We start from the raw sequence: 19,988 nt of genomic DNA, 5'->3' as shown, positions 1-19,988 counted from the left end.
AGGCTGTGTACGGCCCCTCACCCCAAGTCCAAAGCCCGCTGAGCAGCTCAGACGGCAAAGTCCTCCTCAGCGACAAGATCTCCATCCTCAACCGATGGTCAGAACACTTCCAATCTCTTTTCAGTGCCAACCGCTCAGTCCAAGATTTTGCCCTGCTCCAGCTCCCTCAACAGCCTCTAAGGCTAGAGCTGGATGAGGTCCTCACCCGGGATGAGACATATAAGGCAATTGAACAACTGAAAAGTGGCAAAGCAGCAGGTATGGATGGAATCCCCCCAGAGGTCTGGAAGGCTGGCTCAAAACTCTGCATGTCAAACTGCATGAGTTTTTCAACCTTTGTTGGGACCAAGGAAAACTGCCTCAGGACCTTCGTGATGCCATCATCATCACCCTGTACAAAAATAAAGGCGAGAAATCAGACTGCTCAAACTACAGGGGAATCACGCTGCTCTCCATTGCAGGCAAAATCTTCGCTAGGATTCTCCTAAATAGAATAATACCTAGTGTCGCCGAGAATATTCTCCCAGAATCACAGTGCGGCTTTCGCGCAAACAGAGGATCTACTGACATGGTCTTTGCCCTCAGACAGCTCCAAGAAAAGTGCAGAGAACAAAACAAAGGACTCTACATCACCTTTGTTGACCTCACCAAAGCCTTCGACACCGTGAGCAGGAAAGGGCTTTGGCAAATACTAGAGCAAATCGGATTCCCTCCAAAGTTCCTCAACATGGTTATCCAACTGCACGAAAACCAACAAGGTCGGGTCAGATACAGCAATGAGCTCTCTGAACCCTTCTCCATTAACAATGGCATGAAGCAAGGCTGTGTTCTTGCTTCTTTTCAATCTTCTTCAGCATGATGCTGAAACAAGCCATGAAAGACCTCAACAATGAAGACGCTGTTTACATCCGGTACCGCACGGATGGCAGTCTCTTCAATCTGAGGCGCAGGCAAGCTCACACCAAGACACAAGAGAAACTTGTCCGTGAACTACTCTGCAGAAGATGCCGCTTTAGTTGCCCATTCAGAGCCAGCTCTTCAGCGCTTGACGTCCTGTTTTGCGGAAACTGCCAAAATGTTTGGCCTGGAAGTCAGCCTGAAGAAAACGGAGGTCCTCCATCAGCCAGCTCCCCACCATGACTACCAGCACCCCCCACATCTCCATCGGGCACACAAAACTCAAAACGGTCAACCAGTTTACCTATCTCGGCTGCACCATTTCATCAGATGCAAGGATTGACAATGAGATAGACAACAGACTCGCCAAGGCAAATAGCGCCTTTGGAAGACTACACAAAAGAGTCTGGAAAAACAACCAACTGAAAAACCTCACAAAGATAAGCGTATACAGAGCCATTGTCATACCCACACTCCTGTTCGGCTCCGAATCATGGGTCCTCTACCGGCATCACCTACGGCTCCTAGAACGCTTCCACCAGCGTTGTCTCCGCTCCATCCTCAACATTCATTGGAGCGCCTTCATCCCTAACATCGAAGTACTTGAGATGACAGAGGCCGACAGCATCGAGTCCATGCTGCTGAAGATCCAGCTGCACTGAGTGGGTCACGTCTCCAGAATGGAGGACCATCGCCTTCCCAAGATCGTGTTATATGGCGAGCTCTCCACTGGCCACTGTGACAGAGGTGCACCAAAGAAGATGTACAAGGACTGCCTAAAGAAATCTCTTGGTGCCTGCCACATTGACCACCGCCAGTGGGCTGATATCACCTCAAACCGTACATCTTGGCGCCTCACAGTTTGGCGGGCAGCAACCTCCTTTGAAGAAGACCGCAGAGCCCACCTCACTGACAAAAGACAAAGGAGGAAAAACCCAACACCCAACCCCAACCAACCAATTTTCCCCTGCAACCGCTGCAACCGTGTCTGCCTGTCCCGCATCGGACTTGTCAGCCACAAACGAGCCTGCAGCTGAAGTGGACATTTCTTCGTCCGCGAAGCCAAGCCAAAAGAAAAAAAAAAGATATGTTAAGTTATCACATTGCCACGTGGCTTAGATTCTACAGTGGATCATGCATAGTGCTATAATTTAGAGATACAGCACAGGAACAGGCCCTTCCAGCTTACAAGTCCGAGCTACCCAAATGCACCCATGTGATCAATCAACCTTATAGCCCCATATATCTTTGGCACCAAGAGGAAACCCACACTGGTCACAGGGAGAATGTACAGTCTCTTCGAGCCCAGGTACCTGGCGCTGCAATAGCATTGCGCTAACTGTTACATTACCATGAATGTTAGGCAATATGTGGGATCACATCACAAAAATATGCAGGAGACTGCTGATGCAGGAACTTTGAAGCCAAACACAATCGGCAAGAGGAAGTCAGCGGGTCGAACAGAGTCAGTGGGAGTAAAGTAATGGACAGTCAAGCAGAAACTCTTCATCAGCCCAGTTCTGCATGTGTCTTACTATAAGTATTGGATAAGTATATATAGGATAGCACAACATTGTGGGCTGAAGAGCCTGTATCGTGCTGCAATCTTCTATGTTCTATGAACATACTCAGCAGATGAGGCAGCATCTGCAAACAGACAACCAGTCAATGGTTCAAGCTGGAGGACTGTTCAGATGAATGGTTCGGGTGTAAAATGTTGATCACTTCTCATTCCATAGACAGAGCCTAACCTGCGAAGTGTTTCCAGATTTTTGTGTTCTTGTTCAGGGATACATACCATGGAACCTGGCCTCCCACTACAACAACCATCAAACCTCCATTCAAACTCAGCTATATTGCTTCATTCATCCCCATTATGTCTATCTCCTTCTCTCTCCGCTTTAACTCTCTGCCACCACCCACACCTGGGCTAATTCACAGTGCCATCACCCTGTCTCTGAGAATGTAGGAGGAAACCAATACATCCTGGGGAAGCTGTGTATTACAGAGTGAACATGTAAACTCCACCCAGACAGTACAGTTTGGATTGAACCTGGTATCAAACATTATAAAGAAACAAGCCACTGTGCTCCCTATTAGTGTCCTCATGTATGATGGCAAAATGCAGGCTCCAGGGAACTGTTTTGAGGGACTTCCATGGTGTATGACACTGCAATTCCATGATTCATGTTAAATGGTGTCTGCATGTGACAAAGAACTCTCATAACTCATTAATCATCCCGTTGAGTATCTGTACTTTTGGAAATGCCTAGTTGTTTACTGTAGTTTCCAATCTAAATCCCCATCAGAGATGCTACAGCTAAAGCCAGCTAAGGTGAAGTCCAAACAGGAGACCGCAAATGCTGGAATCTGGACCAAATTGCTGGAAGAACTCAAAGAGTGAGGCAGCATCTGTGGAGAGAAATGGTGATCATAGAACAGTACAGCACAGTTCTTTTATCCCATGAGAGAGATGCAGAGTTGATGTTTTGGGTTAAGTCCATCAAGATTGAATGTGGAGAATAAATATAGCCAGTATTTGGGGGGGGGGGGGTTGGGGGCGATAAGATAGGGTCAATAGGAGATTGGTGGCCTGAGGAGTGGGCAAAATATGATGGACAAAAGGAGCCAGCTTGAGGGATGGGTCCAAGGTTTGTTTTTTGTCATTAAATATTTAACTTTAACTTTTGTCTGCCGTAAGGCAAAGAGAATAGGGTAGAATTGAGAGACTGAGGTGGATGAATGATTGGAAGAGACAGCAACTAGATGGTGATAAGCAGGAACATAAAGACCCCTCTTTCCCCCAAGAGGTAAAGAAGGAAGGTGAAAATGAGAAGCATTAGGGGAGATGTTTCACATGTATGTTGTATGTGAAGCATACAACATAGGGTTAGGGTTAGGTTGTATGGAGGATCTGTTCACAGAATCTAATGTTGGGTATGTGACTCATGTGGCTGACCCATTTGAATTGAGGAGCGTAATTGGACCTTGAATGGCAGGTTGTCAGTCTGGGAGAGGACTTTAGTGGTGCTTTCAGTGAACTTGAAATGTTTTGCTGAGATTTTATTGGTGGCACATTTCCAGTTTCCTTAAAGTCTGCAGTAGGTAGCCCAAGTCTCAGTCATGCATTACAGGGCAGAAATTATTGTTATCTGATGGATAATGCATTTTAATCGAGCATTATGGTGGATTTTGCCATCAATGTCTGGCTTCTCTGAGAGATAATTCCTAAGTCGTGGAAAAGTATCCTTACTTTCCAGGATCTCACTGAGAGGGCAGTGTGATGCTGTGGGGACAAGTTGATGAAGGATTTTTATCTCATGGATGTTGAATGTAATTCTGTTCCGATATTTCTGTTAAGAAGTAATAGACCTGAAATGCTCACCTCATTTTTCTCCCTTGATATTTGCCTGATGCTTTCAGTAGTCTCTGTTCAGAGAATATATATATATATATATATATATAATATCCAAAAAAGTTCAGCATATTTCCCAGAAACAGTGTACTCTGCATCAGCTGAATAAAGGTACCCATTCTTTATTTTTGTTAAAATTCAGGCCCTTCTAACCCACAAGCCTGCTCTGCCCAAATTCACCCGTGACCAATAAACCTACAACCCCCGTACAGTTTGGAGGATGAGAGTTGCAGCACCCAGAGGAAATGGAGAGAACCTACAAACTCCTTTCAGACAGCTGCAGGTTTGAACCCAGGATGTTGGCGCTGTAATAGCTTTGCACCTTCCAACAACTTGACAGAATGTTACCCGCAACATGGAAGCAATGACGCACGAAAACACCCATGTGATGGAAAGACAAAAACTGGCAGAGAGCTTTCTCTCGTGCCCCTGCACTGCTACCTGGAAATGAAATTGTACAACACTCAAAAGTGCTGGAAGAACATTCACAGGAAGCAAGTTGATAATTCAGGCCTGAGCCATTCATAAGATCAGGAAAACCCGAATGTTAGAGGAAGGAATGCGGGCTGGCAGGTGATAGGTGAATGCCAGCAGTGGAGGTGAAGAAAGCAAAGGAGCTGAGAGGTGATAGGGGCAGTGAGCAGAAGGATAAGAAAGATGCTCTATGATTGGAGGAAGGGAAGGGAGGGAAATAAAATTGACCTGTTGTCTGAAAATCTGATCATAAACTGGATTTAAAAATATCTGTGACCTGTAAGAAGCACCCTTGCTTTTGCTGTCTCTTTCAGGAGGCTTGTTTGCAATTTTCCACTGCATCATTTTCCAGAGCACTCTTTAGAAAGCTTTGATTCTCAAATTGTTCAATTAAATTGAATTTACACAGCTGCTGCGATAATAAAAGAAAAACAAAAAAATCCTGCAGGATTAACTTTGATTCATCATTGTTAAAGTCACACACAAAAAAACACACAAAAATGCAAATCATTCTATTTGCATTTTGAAAGAGCTTTGATATTCTGGTTTTCCAGGTCAAGCAATTTGCATAGGTGCCTTTCTTAGGCTGACTAATCACTGCGCGATTGTAAATCACATTATAATGTTCATTTCTACACAAATACACAATAGTTTGCCCTGAGGCTCACACTTGTTCTGTTTTAAAAGATGCATGGAGATTGAGAAATCAAAGAGCTTTCTGTCCATTGGAAGAAACACAATCAAAAGGATTTTGTAACTGAGGTTATACAAGATAATTTAAAGCAGGTCGAAATCAGCATGTTCTGAGTATTTGGTCATATTTTTATATTTGAGATCCAGTGCGGTAGAAGGATCAGGCCAGGTTCTGGCCCAGGAGCCTGCATAACTCAATCACACCAATCTTGCCACCTCCCCACCTTCACCTTCAGCCAGCTCTGTCACTCCCCCTGTCTCCTTTCACGAAGACATACTCAATTCTCACCTCTCCCCTATCTTATCCAATTAACACCTTTTGTTTGGTCTCAATTACTTCCCCCAGCCAGAAAAGTCTGTATTTTGACAGTTCCTGTTTTTTTTGCTTGTTCTACTTATTCTTTGGAAAAGGGTTCAGACCAGAAACATTGGCAAAATATCTTTGTCTCCTATGGACGATGAAAGACCAGCTGAATTCTTCCAGCATTTTAGTGTGTTTTTAGACCAATTAACTTATCAACCCTGTACATTTTTGGAATGTGGGAGAAACTGGAGCACCTGGAAGAAACACATGGGGTCATGGGGAGAATGTGCAAACTCCTTACAGACAGCGCCAGATTCGAACACAGATTGAAAATGCTGACCACTCTGCTAAGTAGCCACCACAATTAAAATCGTGAGGTCACTATCAATGGAAAATCTTGGATGTCCTGGGCCACAGTGAAAGGTAAACAAGGAGTCCACGGCTTATGATAAACTGGTTCAAAATCTGGATTGCCCTACTTCCTAGGATGCTGCATGACCTGCAGAGTTTCTTCAGCACATTTATGTATCGTGCCCAAACTGTCCAATTTTTTTAAGTGCTCAGGCCCGAAATGTCAACTGACCAAACTGAACTGGTTTCTTAATTTCTCTCCTCTCCAAAAGAGACAAAAGAAATAAACAATAGTTAAACAGCACTTGACACATCCTGGAATTAATTCAATGGTTCACAGCCTTTGAAACACATTTAATAATCAGGATGAGATCTTGTGCTGCCTGTTGCAATATGTAAGAGTTGACTTACCTAGATATAATGCAAAACAAAGTTTGTTACTGCATCTGGAAATAAACAATTCTATTCCTTTTATTGACATTAACTGAGGTAATAGACAATGTCGAGCACATAATGAAGAGCTATTAACCAACTTAAGAATTGTGCCCCAATCCACATTCACATTTAAATCCTGTTCCCAAGCATTTTTAGTTTTAACTAACAAAGTCTGATATAAACATAATAATAAATGTAAATAATAGATATTAAACCTTTACAACAAGGCATTCAGCTAAAAGCAAAAAACTCAACTACAAAATGTGATTCATACTCTCTTGGAAAATTAGAAACGTGATTCAAGAAAATGCCAGATTTGCAAATATCTAAATAATTGAGATTTGGGGGAAAGTTAAATTTATCAGTAATCTGTTCAAATTATGCATTTTGGAAGGGCAAACCAAGGTAGGACATACATGACAAGCGATAAGGCATTGAGGAGTGTGGTAGAACAGAGGGATCTGGGAATATAGACACATAATTCCCTGAAAGTGGCATCACAATTCTTTGTATCACCAGAGGACATTTATACCAACAGAGGACCTCTGTACCACCAGAGGTCATCTGTACAAAGTTAAGGGAGGAAAGTTTAGGGGAGACGTCAGGGGTAAGTTTTATTTTTACATAGAGTTGTGGGTGTGCGGAATGCCTTTCCAGGGATGGTGGTGGAGGCTGAAACATTAAAGGTATTTAATCCAGGCAGCTGGATTAAATAGAATGAGAGGATTATGAGGTAGGAAGGATTTGAGATATTTTTGGTAGGAATATATAGGTTGGCACAACAACATGGGCCAAAGGGCCTTGACTGTGCTGTAGTGTTCAATGTTCCATGTTCTTAGAGTCATAAAGAGAGCTTTTTTGGCTTATTGGCCTTCATAAATCAAAGTATTGAGCAAAATTTCAAAAGTTCAGATTTTTTTTTTGATACCAGAGTACATACATAACATTCTGTTTAGAACCATAGAACACAAAAGCACAGAAAATGGGATATTTGGCCCTTCCAGTCTATGCTAAAACATCATTCCACTAGTCCCAATGACCTCCACTCCAGACCTCTCCCATCCATGTACCTATCCAATTTATTCTGAAAACTTAAGAGTGAGTCTGCATTTACCATGTCAGATGGAAGCTCATTCCACACTCGCTCCACCCTCTGAGTGAAGTTCCCACTAATGTTCCTCCTAAATCTTTATCCTTACAACCTAAAGACATGTTATCTCATATTTATTTCTCATAATCTTAAGTGGAAATAACTTACTTGCATTTACTATGTCTATACCCCTCATAATTTCGTAAACCTCTATCAAATCTCCCTTCATTCTTCTGCTCTCCAAGGAATAAAGCTCTAACCTGTTTAATCTTTCCCTGTAACTCAACTGCTGAAGACCTGGCAACATCCTAGTAAATCTTCCCTGCACTCTTCCAATCTTACTGGTATCCTTCCTATAGTTGGTGACCAGAACTGCACACAATACTCCAAATTTGGCCTCACCAATGTCTTATACAACCTCGTCATAACCACTCAACTCTTGCTTTCAATACTTTGATTTATGAAGGCCAAGATGCCAAAAGCTTTCTTTACAATCCTGTCTACCTGTGACACCACCTTCAAGGAATTATGTATCTGTATTTCCAGATCCCTTTGTTCCTCCACATTCCTCAGTGCCCTACCATTTACTGTGTATTTTCTACCTTGGTTTTCCCTTCCAAAATGCACTTGTCTGCATTAAATTCCACCTGCCACTTTCTGTCCCATTTTTCCAGATGGTCCAGATCCCTCTGCAAGCTTTGAAAGCCTTTCTCGCTGTCCACAACACCTCCAATATTAATGTCATCAGCAAACTGGCTGATCCAATTTACCATATTATCATCCAGATCATTGATATAGACAAGAAAAAACAAGGGTCCCAGTACCAATCACTAATTACAGGCCTCCAGTCTGAAAAGTAATTGCCCACTACCACTCTCTGTCTTCTCTCATTCAGCCAATTTCAAATTCAGTTCACAACCTGAACATGGATACCTAGTATCTGAACCTTATGAACTAGCCTCACATGTGGGACCTCGTCAAAGGCTTTACTAAAGTCCATGTTGGCAACGTCACAGCCTTTCCTTCATCTACTTTCTTAGTAATATTGTCGTAAAACTGTAGGATTTGTTAAACATCACATACCATACACCAAGCCATGCTGAATCTCCTTAATCAGCATTTGGCTGTCCAAATACTTGTATATCTGATTTCTCAAAACACCCTCCAATATTTTATCTACTCCAAGCCAGTATAGGAGTTGGAATGTTATGGTAAAATTGTACAAGACATTGGTGAAACCAAAGTTAGGCAATTTTGAGCAGTTTTGGTCATCTAACCACAGGAAAGATACAAGAGTGCAGAGAAAATTTACTAGGATGTTGCCAGAAATGAAGAACTGAGATACTGGAAATGGTTAATCAAGTTAGGACTTTATTCCCTGGAACTTAAAAGAATGAGGGGAGATTTGAGAGAGGTATTTAAAATTATGAGGGGGACAGATAGAATAAATAAAAGCAGGCTTTTTTTTCCCACTGAGGTAAGACAAGAACTAGAGAACCTGGGTTAAGGGTGAAATGTGACTTTTAACAGGGACATTGGATAAACTTCTTCACACAGAGTGTGGTGGGGGTGTAGAACAAGTTGCCAGTGGAAGTGGATAGGCACATAGATTGGAGAGGTATGGAGGGATATTGTCTGGGTACAGGTCAGTGGGACAAGGTGGGATGATAGTTTGCCACAGACTAGAATGTTCTATGGTTCTATGGTTCTATCAAGTCAATGCACAGTCTTCTGATATTACCCTGGAGAATTCATGTTGACATTTCTACTCTTGGGTCTCTGCAGTTCTACTTGAACCTTTAACTACTTGCCCTCCAACAGCCACTGTCTGCTCATGGAGAATCAAGAGGGTTGGAGATTAAGTGGCAACGAGGAAACAAATCAGCCAGCATCTTAATGAATGCCAGACCAGATATATGGGACTGAATAACCTTTGCCTACATTTACACAAGTTCATTAAACCTGTGCCTGCTCAGGTAACAATCAAAGGGCAAAACATTGCTAGCCAGTTCACTCAGGTCCCACCTAAATGTAGAATGATATTTTTAGAGTGTGAAAATTCAATGGTACATATGCCTTGCAGTGCAATTTTAATTAGAAAATCAATGTTATATTTTACATTCACAGACATCTCTCCAACTAGCTAAAGTACCCAACTGCTTTAAAAAGGCCACCCTCATCTCAGTGCTGAAGATGCAGTGACTGGGCTAAATGTCTACCTGATATTCACCATCATTAAGTGCTTTGAGAGGCTGATCATGGTTCACATCAACTTCAGTCTCCCTGAAAGACTCAACATACTCCAATCCATCTGCCAACTAACCAATCCATCATCCTGACATTAAACTCCATATTCCAACCTTCGGAGAAAGAGGATGTCTACATTATACCACTATTCATCGACTATAGCTCAGCCTCAAACACAATAGTTCCAAGTAAACTCATTCCCAAACTCCATGACCTTGGCCTCAGCACCCCTCTCTGCATTTGGATCCACAACTTCCTATCCCACAGGCTGCAATCAGTGAAGATTGATGGCAGCGCTTTTTCAATTATTATTCTCAACACGAGGGTCCCATAAGGCTGTGTACTCAACCCCCTACTATACTCCCTGCATACCCATGACTGCATGTCCCAATACCACTCCATCTATATGTTCATATATGGCACCACTATCTTGGGGAGGATCTTGAACAAAGATGAGGCAGAGTGCTGAGGGGGATAAAGGGGTAAAAACATTTCCCTCAATGTCAGCAAGAAACTGGTTATAGATTTCCAGAGAGGGGTGGAGCTCACACCCGAGTCCATATTCATACTACTGACCTGGAGATAGTCAACAGCCTTAAGTTCCAAGGGTTAAACATCTCCCATCAGTGATCTGTCCTGGTACCCCATATCAATGCAATGGTCAAGGACATGCACTACTCCTTCAGAATGTGTACAGGTTGTTGAATTGAGCAGTGAAGTAGCAAATGGAGTTTCATCTAGAAAACTCTGATGTGATGCACTTTTGAAGGTTGAACTTGATGGAGTCCAAGATTAATGGCAGGATTATTAGCAATGTGCAGGAACAGAGAATTCTTGGGGTCCAAGTCTATAAATCCCTGAAATTTGCTGTGCAAGTTGATAGGATGATTAAGAAGTTGCATGAAGTGGTGGCCCTTGTTAGTTGGGGGATTGAATTCAAAGCCACAAGGCAAGGTTGCAGATTTATGAAACTCTATTTAGACCACTCTTGCAATGTTGTATTCCGGTCACCTTATTATAGGAGGGACGTAGAAGCTTTAGAGAGAGTGCAAACAAAATTTACTAGGATGCTGCCTGGATTGGAGACAATGTCTCACAAGGAAAGGTTGAGCGAGCTGGGTCTTTTCACTTTTGAGAGACGAAGGATGAGAGGTGACTTAATAGATGTGTTTAAGAGTATAAAAGGGTGGACGGGAAACACCACTTTTCCTCCAGTGGCATTGGTCAATTCCAGAGGACATCGCTTTAACGAGTGGAGTAAAGTTTTGTGAAGCTATCAGCTTTTTACACAGAGTGGTGGGTCCCTGGAATGCAATGCCATGGGTTGTAGTGAAGTCTGGTACAATATGAACATTTAAAAAATTACATAGATTTAATAAAATTAGAGGGTTATGGGTGAGACATAGGGAAGGGTTAGATTTACATAGGTCAGCACAACATTGTTGAAAACACCCTGTCAGGGTGCATCACTGTGTGGGATGGGAACTATTCTGCCCAAGGTCAGAAGAAACTACAGGGAATTGTGAGCATAGCGCAGGCCAACTCACACACACCTTCTCCCCACAATTGACTCCATCATGCACACCCCTCCCTCCATCAACTCCATCACATACATTCCATCCCCTCCATTAACCCTGTCTCTAACTCCCACTGCCTTAGAAAATCACTGAACATTTAAAAAGACATCCCACCCCGGCCACAGTCTCTTCACCCCCCCCCCCCCCCACCACCAACAACATCCCCCATCAGGAAGAAAATTTTCGAGTGTGAGAACACTAGATTCAAGTTCGGTTTCTTTCCAACCATTAGCAGTGAATCCCACAGGTTCACTGCTTTCTGATTTATACTTCTCCCTGGGAGAAGCAGTTCCTCCCATATCAGTCCTAAATCTTCTACCCTGAATCAAGAGCCTTTTCCCCCTGGTTCTTATCTCATTTGCCAGTGCGATCTACCTCCCCACTTGTATGTTATCTATTCCTTTTGTGATTTTATATGACTCCATAAGATCCTTCAGCTGTCAGTATTTGATCTTCTGTCTTTAGCCTCCCTTCCTGGTCCTCCTTGCATCAGAGAAGCTACCAGATGTAAGATTCTGGGCAAGTGCAGCCGAATTTGATGGTTTACAATGTATGATTGGGTAGCACCACCATAAAAAGATTCACATTGATAAACAACAGATATTCAAGGAGTGTAGTCTAAACATTTCATTAAACTACCTTGTCTGCGGCACTGGGAACTGACTTCAAGTAGATAGCTTTAAGTAAAAGCCAAGCTTTCATGGTATTATACCATTAAACTAACCATTTTCCCCACCTGTCCCAGCAACAGTCAATTGCACCTGACAATCACCCAGCAAAATCCCTTGCCTTGCTCTCAATCAATTTCCCTGCTAACTTTACTACTTCTGCCCTTGACCTCTGTCGGCCTGGGAGTCCATATTTCTGAAGACCTCTCCTGGAGCCAGTGCATTGAGGCAATGATGAGGAAAGTACACCAACTCCTCTTCTTTCTATGAAGTCTGAAGAGATTTGGCATGACATTGGAGACTCTATTAAACTTCGACAGGAGCACTGTAGGAAGTATACTGACCAGTTATTTCAATTACTGTTTAACTCAGCCCTCACTTGAATCTTCTCTATTTCTAGCACGTCTGCCCTGGTCCCTTCCTCGGACCAGACATCACAACAAAAGGGCAACACCATTAGTGCAGTGGTTAATGCAACACAATTACTACACCAGCAACCCAGGTTCGAATCTGATGCTGTCTCTACGGTGTTTGTACATTCTCCTTGTGTCTGTGTGGGGTTCCTCTGGGTGTTCCAGTTTCCTCCCTCCCTTCAAAATGTACTGGGGTTGTAGGTTAATTGGGGTATTTGGACTGGAAGAGCCAGTTACCATGCTGTATATCTAAATTAATGTTCTCTCTTATTATACTGATCAGTTGCATCACAGCCTGCTTTGGTAATTCGAATGAACAGAAATATAAATGGTGCATCACAGGCTCTGACCTCCCATCCTTTGCAGACATCACTGTGAGGCGCTGCCTCAAGAAGACAGTCTGCATAAAGGACCCCCATCACTTTGATCACAACCTCTTCTCATTGCCCACTTTGGGCATGTCTAAGTTCAAGAACCGTTGCTTTCTAATTCTTGAATGTCCCCTTTCTACACTGCTCCAACACTACAAAAGGATTGACTACACTATTGTAATGCCACTTTCATCTACCTTTTATGATTTTCAGTGCATAAATCCATTTTATAATGTGTGTTACAATAAACATTGTCATTATCTCTCCACCAGACTCTCTCTTTCTGATCCCCCCCCCCACCCCCCCACACACCTCCTTATTCACCATGGAGTTCAACTTTGAAACAAGCACTTGCTGACCTGTCATTTGCTACACTTTCAATGTTGCTTTCCAGACTCCATGGAAAGATGGGGTAGATGATGGTCAGCATGGACTTGATGGGCCAAAGAGCCTGTTACTCTGCTGTGTTTCTCTATAATTCTTCTTTCTCCATTTGTAAGTTGAGCTTGAAAAAAATATAATTATGCGATATCGATGCCTTTAATAAAATAAGTGACAACTCAAAGATAAGCCTCCTTGATGTTCTTTTCTTCCCCCTGCCTGATAAATAGCACGTTGAGAGTTTTCTGTTGTCATGCAGCAATCCCAGGTCCAAGAATCCCATTGTGGAACACTTACTTCAAAATGCCTCGTGAATCGCACAACCTTTCCTCAAGCATTTTCATTTCATCTTCCATTTTCTCCCCACACATTTACCGTAGCTTCAACAACGATTCCACAGAAAACTGCTCAATTTTAAAAGGCCTGGTTTGCAATCAACGTACTCAGAAGCCTCAAGGCACCGTGGAATAGACAGTGCCTTGTCTTTTGATCTTGCCCCAGCTGTTTAAAATTGCTGCGGCTGCAAAGAATCAGCGGCATTTTTCGATTACAACTTGGCACGCAGGAATGAATGGAAAGCAAATAAAAGATGGCATTTGGCATGATGAATACAGAACACAACTTCAGATTTTTCATTCAGAGATGGATAAGGTATAAATCTGGGGTTATCTGACTGATTTTTGTAGCTATATTTTACCAAGTACCTGCTGCTGATATTGCTTTGTTGGAAATGGGCGAGTTTCACATATCAATAAATAAAGAGCAGCCTTCTGATTTGCAGAAAACATGTCTTCATTTCCTCGCTTTGAAGGTACATTGGCAACCTTTTAAACCTGCACAAGAACAGTTCTGTAATTTCACAACACCGGGGCAGTTCGGAAATGAAGCATTGAACGATGCTTGCTTCAAACAATGACAGCCAATTCTCAACAAAACTAGTTCATCTGCAGCAGAACAAGTTCATCTCACCAAAGTATTAACAGACCTCAGCTATCATAAAATACATGGCATATTTGACATCTAGCAAACAGCTCATTCTAATTCAGTACTATTTTATCCAAGCTCAATGTCAAGGATAAAAATTCACATGATTTTGACCAGGCCAACTTGTGTGCACCAGAATTTATCCACACTCCATCCTTCAGTCATCAATAGTGCCGGATTTAACTCTTTTCTTCACCTCACTCATTGACATGGCAAACATGGGCTTATTTCCCTGAGGGATGGTGCAGTAAGGGAGGTATAATTTTTAAATCAAGCTGAAGCACTCAATGCCACCAAGCCCAAGGAGCTGATTGTGGTCTTTCGGAAGGGAAAACCAGAGATGAACCATCCAATACTCATTGGAAGATCAAAGGTGGAAAGGGTGAGAACACTTAAATTCCTGGGATTCAAAATCTTGGAGGACCTTTCCTGGACCCAACAGTCCACAAATGCACACTGGCGCCCTTACTTTCTCAGGAATTTGCGGAAGTTTGGTATGATATTGGAAAAGTTGGCAAACTTCTACAATATTTTTTGAGCATAAAGTTCTACTAAAAGTAGAGGATATACCCCAGGACATCACAGGTAAAACTCTCCCCACCATCGACAACATCTGCAGGAAACGCTGCTGTTAGAGACCAGCCACAATCATCAAGGATCCACATCGCCCAGTACACGCTCTATCCTCGCTGCTGCCATCAAGAAAGAGGTGTAAATGCCAGAAGACTCATACCATCAGGTTCAGGAACAGCTGCTACCCCACTACCATCCAACTCCTCAACAGCAAACTCAGTTAGAGATTCATTCAAGGAGTCTTTGTGCATCATATATGAGTGAATATTATTTTTTTCTGTATTGCAGTTTGTTTACATTTCTTTCTTTCTTTGCATTTTTTTTTGTATACCTATTGTTTCCTTGAATACAGTTTACAGTCACCAACAAGAAGAAATTTTGCCTGACCAGCAGGAAAGAGTATCTCAGGGTGTTAGATGATGCCATTTATGTATCCTGACCACAAATCTGAACTTTGAACAATTAGGAGTGCTACATGAGGAGGAGGTAAAAGCAGAATGTGCTCTTCACAAAGTCTCCATTGATAACATTCTCCATTCTAAGATCAATAGTTATGATAGATGAGAGCATCAGAGAAAAGCACTGGAGGTGAATGAAATGATCCAATCAAACCTGGTCTTCTTCCTCCTGGATCTCCAATCAGGCAAAACAATTGTGCAAACTACAACTGCTTGGCAATGGAAATTTCAGGCTGGGATCCAATTTAGGCCCTTGAAAGATGGGGACATTTTCCCTCCTAAATTTAGCATGGTTCAGGCTAGGCCTTGAGGAACCACACTTTAAGAACCATGGAAACCAGACACAATTTCACATTAATACTGAGAAGAGGACCTATTGTTTCAGAGTTTTATTCAGAAACGATAGACCTTGAGCACAATCTGAGATATTTTCTTTCTATGCATTGAAAAATCCAAGACCAAGCTGACCAATATCTTGACACATAATCCTGCACACTATACCAGGAATTCTGAAATACTATCTTCAACGATCCTCTCAATATCTGGCCCTACAGATTCAATGACAATAGGCCCTTTCCTGCCAACCCTCCGCCTGGAGGCCAGCTACAAGAATGGATGGAAAAATACAAACTTACCTTTCATTGAGTAGCCCATTCGTGTTGAGCGATGCCTCATGCCTCATAGTGACTAGTGCCACAGCACCCCACTCTGAATGAAAAAGGATTAAACTTATTACATCACAGAACGGTATTTCCCTATCAGGTCTATGCCTGTTCCCATCAGAGATAAACCATCACTCCCAATATATTGAAGTTTGAGGTAAAAACATCTTCTTTCACACAGATCCTTTCATTTCCTTGTCAATTACTTGAAACAGTGAGTAGCTTAGAGTAGCCCACTAACCTGCTAAGAGATCTTTGGAATAAGGGTTAGGAAGCTGGAGGCAGAAAAAAGCTACAGGTACATGAGGAAAATGTGCAAACTCCACACAGTCAGCTTGCAAGCTTAGGATCCAACGCAGTTCCCTATAGAATTTTAAAACTCCTGCTCCTGCATCTCAGGCTGATGACATCACTGTGACATCATCAGTCTTCCCCTAGCCAACCGCTTGCAGTGGCATTACATTAATCCTAGGTGGCGGGGCGCAGCACAACGCCACTGATCCTTCCTCCAAGAGGGATTGCAGTCAGCGCCTTGGAGCTGGCCACGGCGCATTCATTGAGATAAGTCTCCTGGGGTAAGGGGGGGGAGAATCTCTGCCTTTACATTCAAGCTTTTGGATTGCATGAAAGGGCCTATTGTGATCATGGGATCTCTATGGACACACGTTAAAGTGGTCTCATGGACAGCCACATGCCTGTCCATGGTCTCATATACTGCCAGACCGAGACCACCTGTAAATTGGGCACCCTTCAACCAGATGGCATTAATGTCAACATCCCTGGCTTTCATTAAAACCCACCACCCCCTGTCCCCTGCCCCCAAACCCTTGATGCACCCAATGTCCCTCCATTCTCTTTGTATATCCAATTAACACCTTTTGTTGGTCTGGATTCCTCCTCCATTGTTAGAATTCTGATATTTTCTGAGATATCCGACTTCTGCCTTTTCTGATTTTTCCCTGAAGAAGGGCTCAGATCCAAACCATCAGCAAAATATCTTTGTCTCCTATTAATGCTGAATAGAGCAGCTGAGTTCCTCTAGCATTTCTGTATATTTAAAGGGTAAAGTAAGCCTTTCAATAACATTGGACAGTAAATAATTCGTTATCTAAATGCTTTTGGGTGTTTTTTTATGGATTTTGGGCTGCCGATCACAAAAATCACTTTAACATTTTCCAAGGACTTCCCAGTGGCCGCTCATGGGGTAACAGCAGCAATCTAATGCTCTATTTACTTTTCATTTATTTCATCTACTCAGTACTTTATCTTACAACTAATTTGCCTTTATTTCTTCTATCTATACATTTATTGAAATGGCTACAAGAAGCAAATTGGGCAAGAAAGAAGAAGTGTTAATGAATCTGACCACGGAGTCTATCACTAAGATAATCAACACAGACAGATGATGACTGATTATCTTAAAGAAGTCTTGGGTCACATGAACACTTAACTCGACCAAGTATAAAAGAATGTTTGACGAATGTTGAGGAGGAACTGAGCTATCTAATTCCATAGGTTGATGAAGTGGAAAGTTCATGCCCCAGATTAAATGACAGTAATTTGAAGTTAACAAAGCAAGTCATTGATCTGGAAAGTAGGAGTAGACGACAGAACTTATGAATCCTGGGCTTGCCTGAATCCAGTGAAATTCTTTTTGGACCTGCTTTATGAGATCATTGGGAAGGAATTTCTATCATCTTCCTCAGTAATTGATAGAGCACATTGCTTATTATCTTAGCCAACTCCTGGGCAGAGACCTCATTTGGTTATTGTTCAGCTACATCTTTAACAAGTAAAGGAGTCTTTGATTAGTGAAACCTGTCAAAGAGGGACACTCGAATATCATAGTCTATGTACAAGTAATGTAGATTTAGATTTCTGTCCTGAAGTCATGAAGCAGCATGGTGTATACAAAGAAATAATGTTGGAACTGTATAAGCATGGTTTAAAGCCTTCCCTGTTATATCCTGCACATCTTCATATTACACTTTCTAATGTTCATAGGAGGTTGTGGTCTTCTGCTACCTCAAACTTATTACTACATCGTGCCCTTCAGGAACTTCTGCTTGAAAATTGAAAATGATTGACTATTATTAACTTTATATTTTTCCTACATTTATTATATACCATTGGAATGTTACATATTGGTTGGATCTTTTTGTCTGGACAATTTTTATCTTTTATTTGTTTTTCTTTTCTGGGATATTAAACCTACTAGAATTGTGTTTATGCAAGTATTTTTCTCTCTCTCTTCTTTTATTTAATTATTGAATATATATTAATTTCTCTTTCATATATTTTGGTTCATATTACTTTGGTATTTTTCTTTTTATTAAATTTACTGAATTATCCACTGTACTGGGAAAGGTATGTGAGAAATTTGTAAAATAATTATTATTTTATGTAGTCAAAATAGAAAAATCTTTGTTTGTAAGAATAGTTTCTATTTATTTTTGTAGCAATGGTATTGTTGTCAGCAAACTCCAGCTGAAAGAAATAATTGGGTCTGTAATGGATTGTTCACAAAATCTTTAGCATCTGTCTGGGTTCGGAAAGGTTGTGGCTTTTTCTCTTCAAGGTTGTTATAGCTTTAGGAATGTGATTAATCTTTAGCTGTAGAATGAATTGTTTCAACATATCATCAGTTTCATATTTTTACTTCATGGTTGTCACCTCATAGCTAAATATTATATGCTTTAATCAATCTGCATTAATAGAGGAAAATTATGGATAAATCTATTAACTTTCTTACTTGGAATCAAAAAGGTATGAATCATCCAGTGAAGTGGAAGAAGTATTTTCACATTTTAAACTGCTTAAAGCAAATATTGTATTTTTACAAGAAACACATATTCCCATCTCATGATAAGGTGTAGAGAACAACATTTTCATTCCTCCTTCCAGGCTAAAGCCAAGGGGGTTTCTATTCTTATTGATCTAAATCTTCCTTCTGTCCATCACAAAGTCATACCAGATACAAATGGCCAATATATCATTGTTTCAGGGAAATTGAATAATAGCTAATGCAGGTATCTATGACCCTAATACAGATGATATGGGTTTTTTAAAAACATTTTTTTCTTCTTTACTGGATCTGAATTTTACTCTCTTGCACTTGGTGGGGATTTTACTTGTTGGTTCGACACTGCTTTGGATTTTACTTCTCTTAAATCTGCCATAATGATCAAATCTGCCTCAATAATCCATTCTTTTTTTTTTCCAGATTATAGCATTTCAAATGTTTCATGTTTTTATATCCAAATAGGAGGGATTATTCCTTTTTCCGATACATTCACCAAACTTACTCGTGAATTGATTATTTTCTTATTAATAATCAATTGATCCCTTTGACTCAGTCCTGTAGTTTTCAAAGTATAGTAATATCAGATCATGCCCCTGTTGTGTTAACTATAACTTTTCCTGTCTTTCCTCAAATAAAAACAGATAATAACTTTGTGAAATTTATGGAGAAGCAAATACCCTTTTCTTTGATACAAACAATTCATCAAAAACTTCCACTCTGATTGTTTGGGATGCTATTAAAGCTTATCTGAGAGAGCAAATTATTTCTTACACTGCAAACTTAAAAAGGAAGACTAATATAGTAAAGAAAGATTAGAATTAGTTAATCAAATTAAATGAATTGACCAACAATATACTCAAACCAAAAATCCTGGGTTATACAAAAAGTAAGTTGAACTTCAAACTAAATTTGATCTCCTTTCAAATTATCCAATTGAAAACCAATTTCAATTGGTCGGTTTTATATCCATGGTGATAAATCAGGCAAGCTCTTAGCTAATGAGCTGAGAGATTTTAAAGCCAAGGAGCAAATTAAAATAATTCAAAAGGAGGATGGTAACTTTACTACAATCATTCTGAGATAAATGATACATTAATGAAATATTACTTTATACCTCCAAATTCACAAATGATATTAATTCTAAGGATAATTTCCTGGATTGTTTAAATATTAGCACATTTTCTTTGCATGA

This window comes from Narcine bancroftii, chromosome 1, assembly GCF_036971445.1.
Source record: "Narcine bancroftii isolate sNarBan1 chromosome 1, sNarBan1.hap1, whole genome shotgun sequence".
Taxonomy (NCBI): Eukaryota; Metazoa; Chordata; class Chondrichthyes; order Torpediniformes; family Narcinidae; genus Narcine; species Narcine bancroftii.
Note: the sequence above shows the minus strand (reverse complement) of the source record.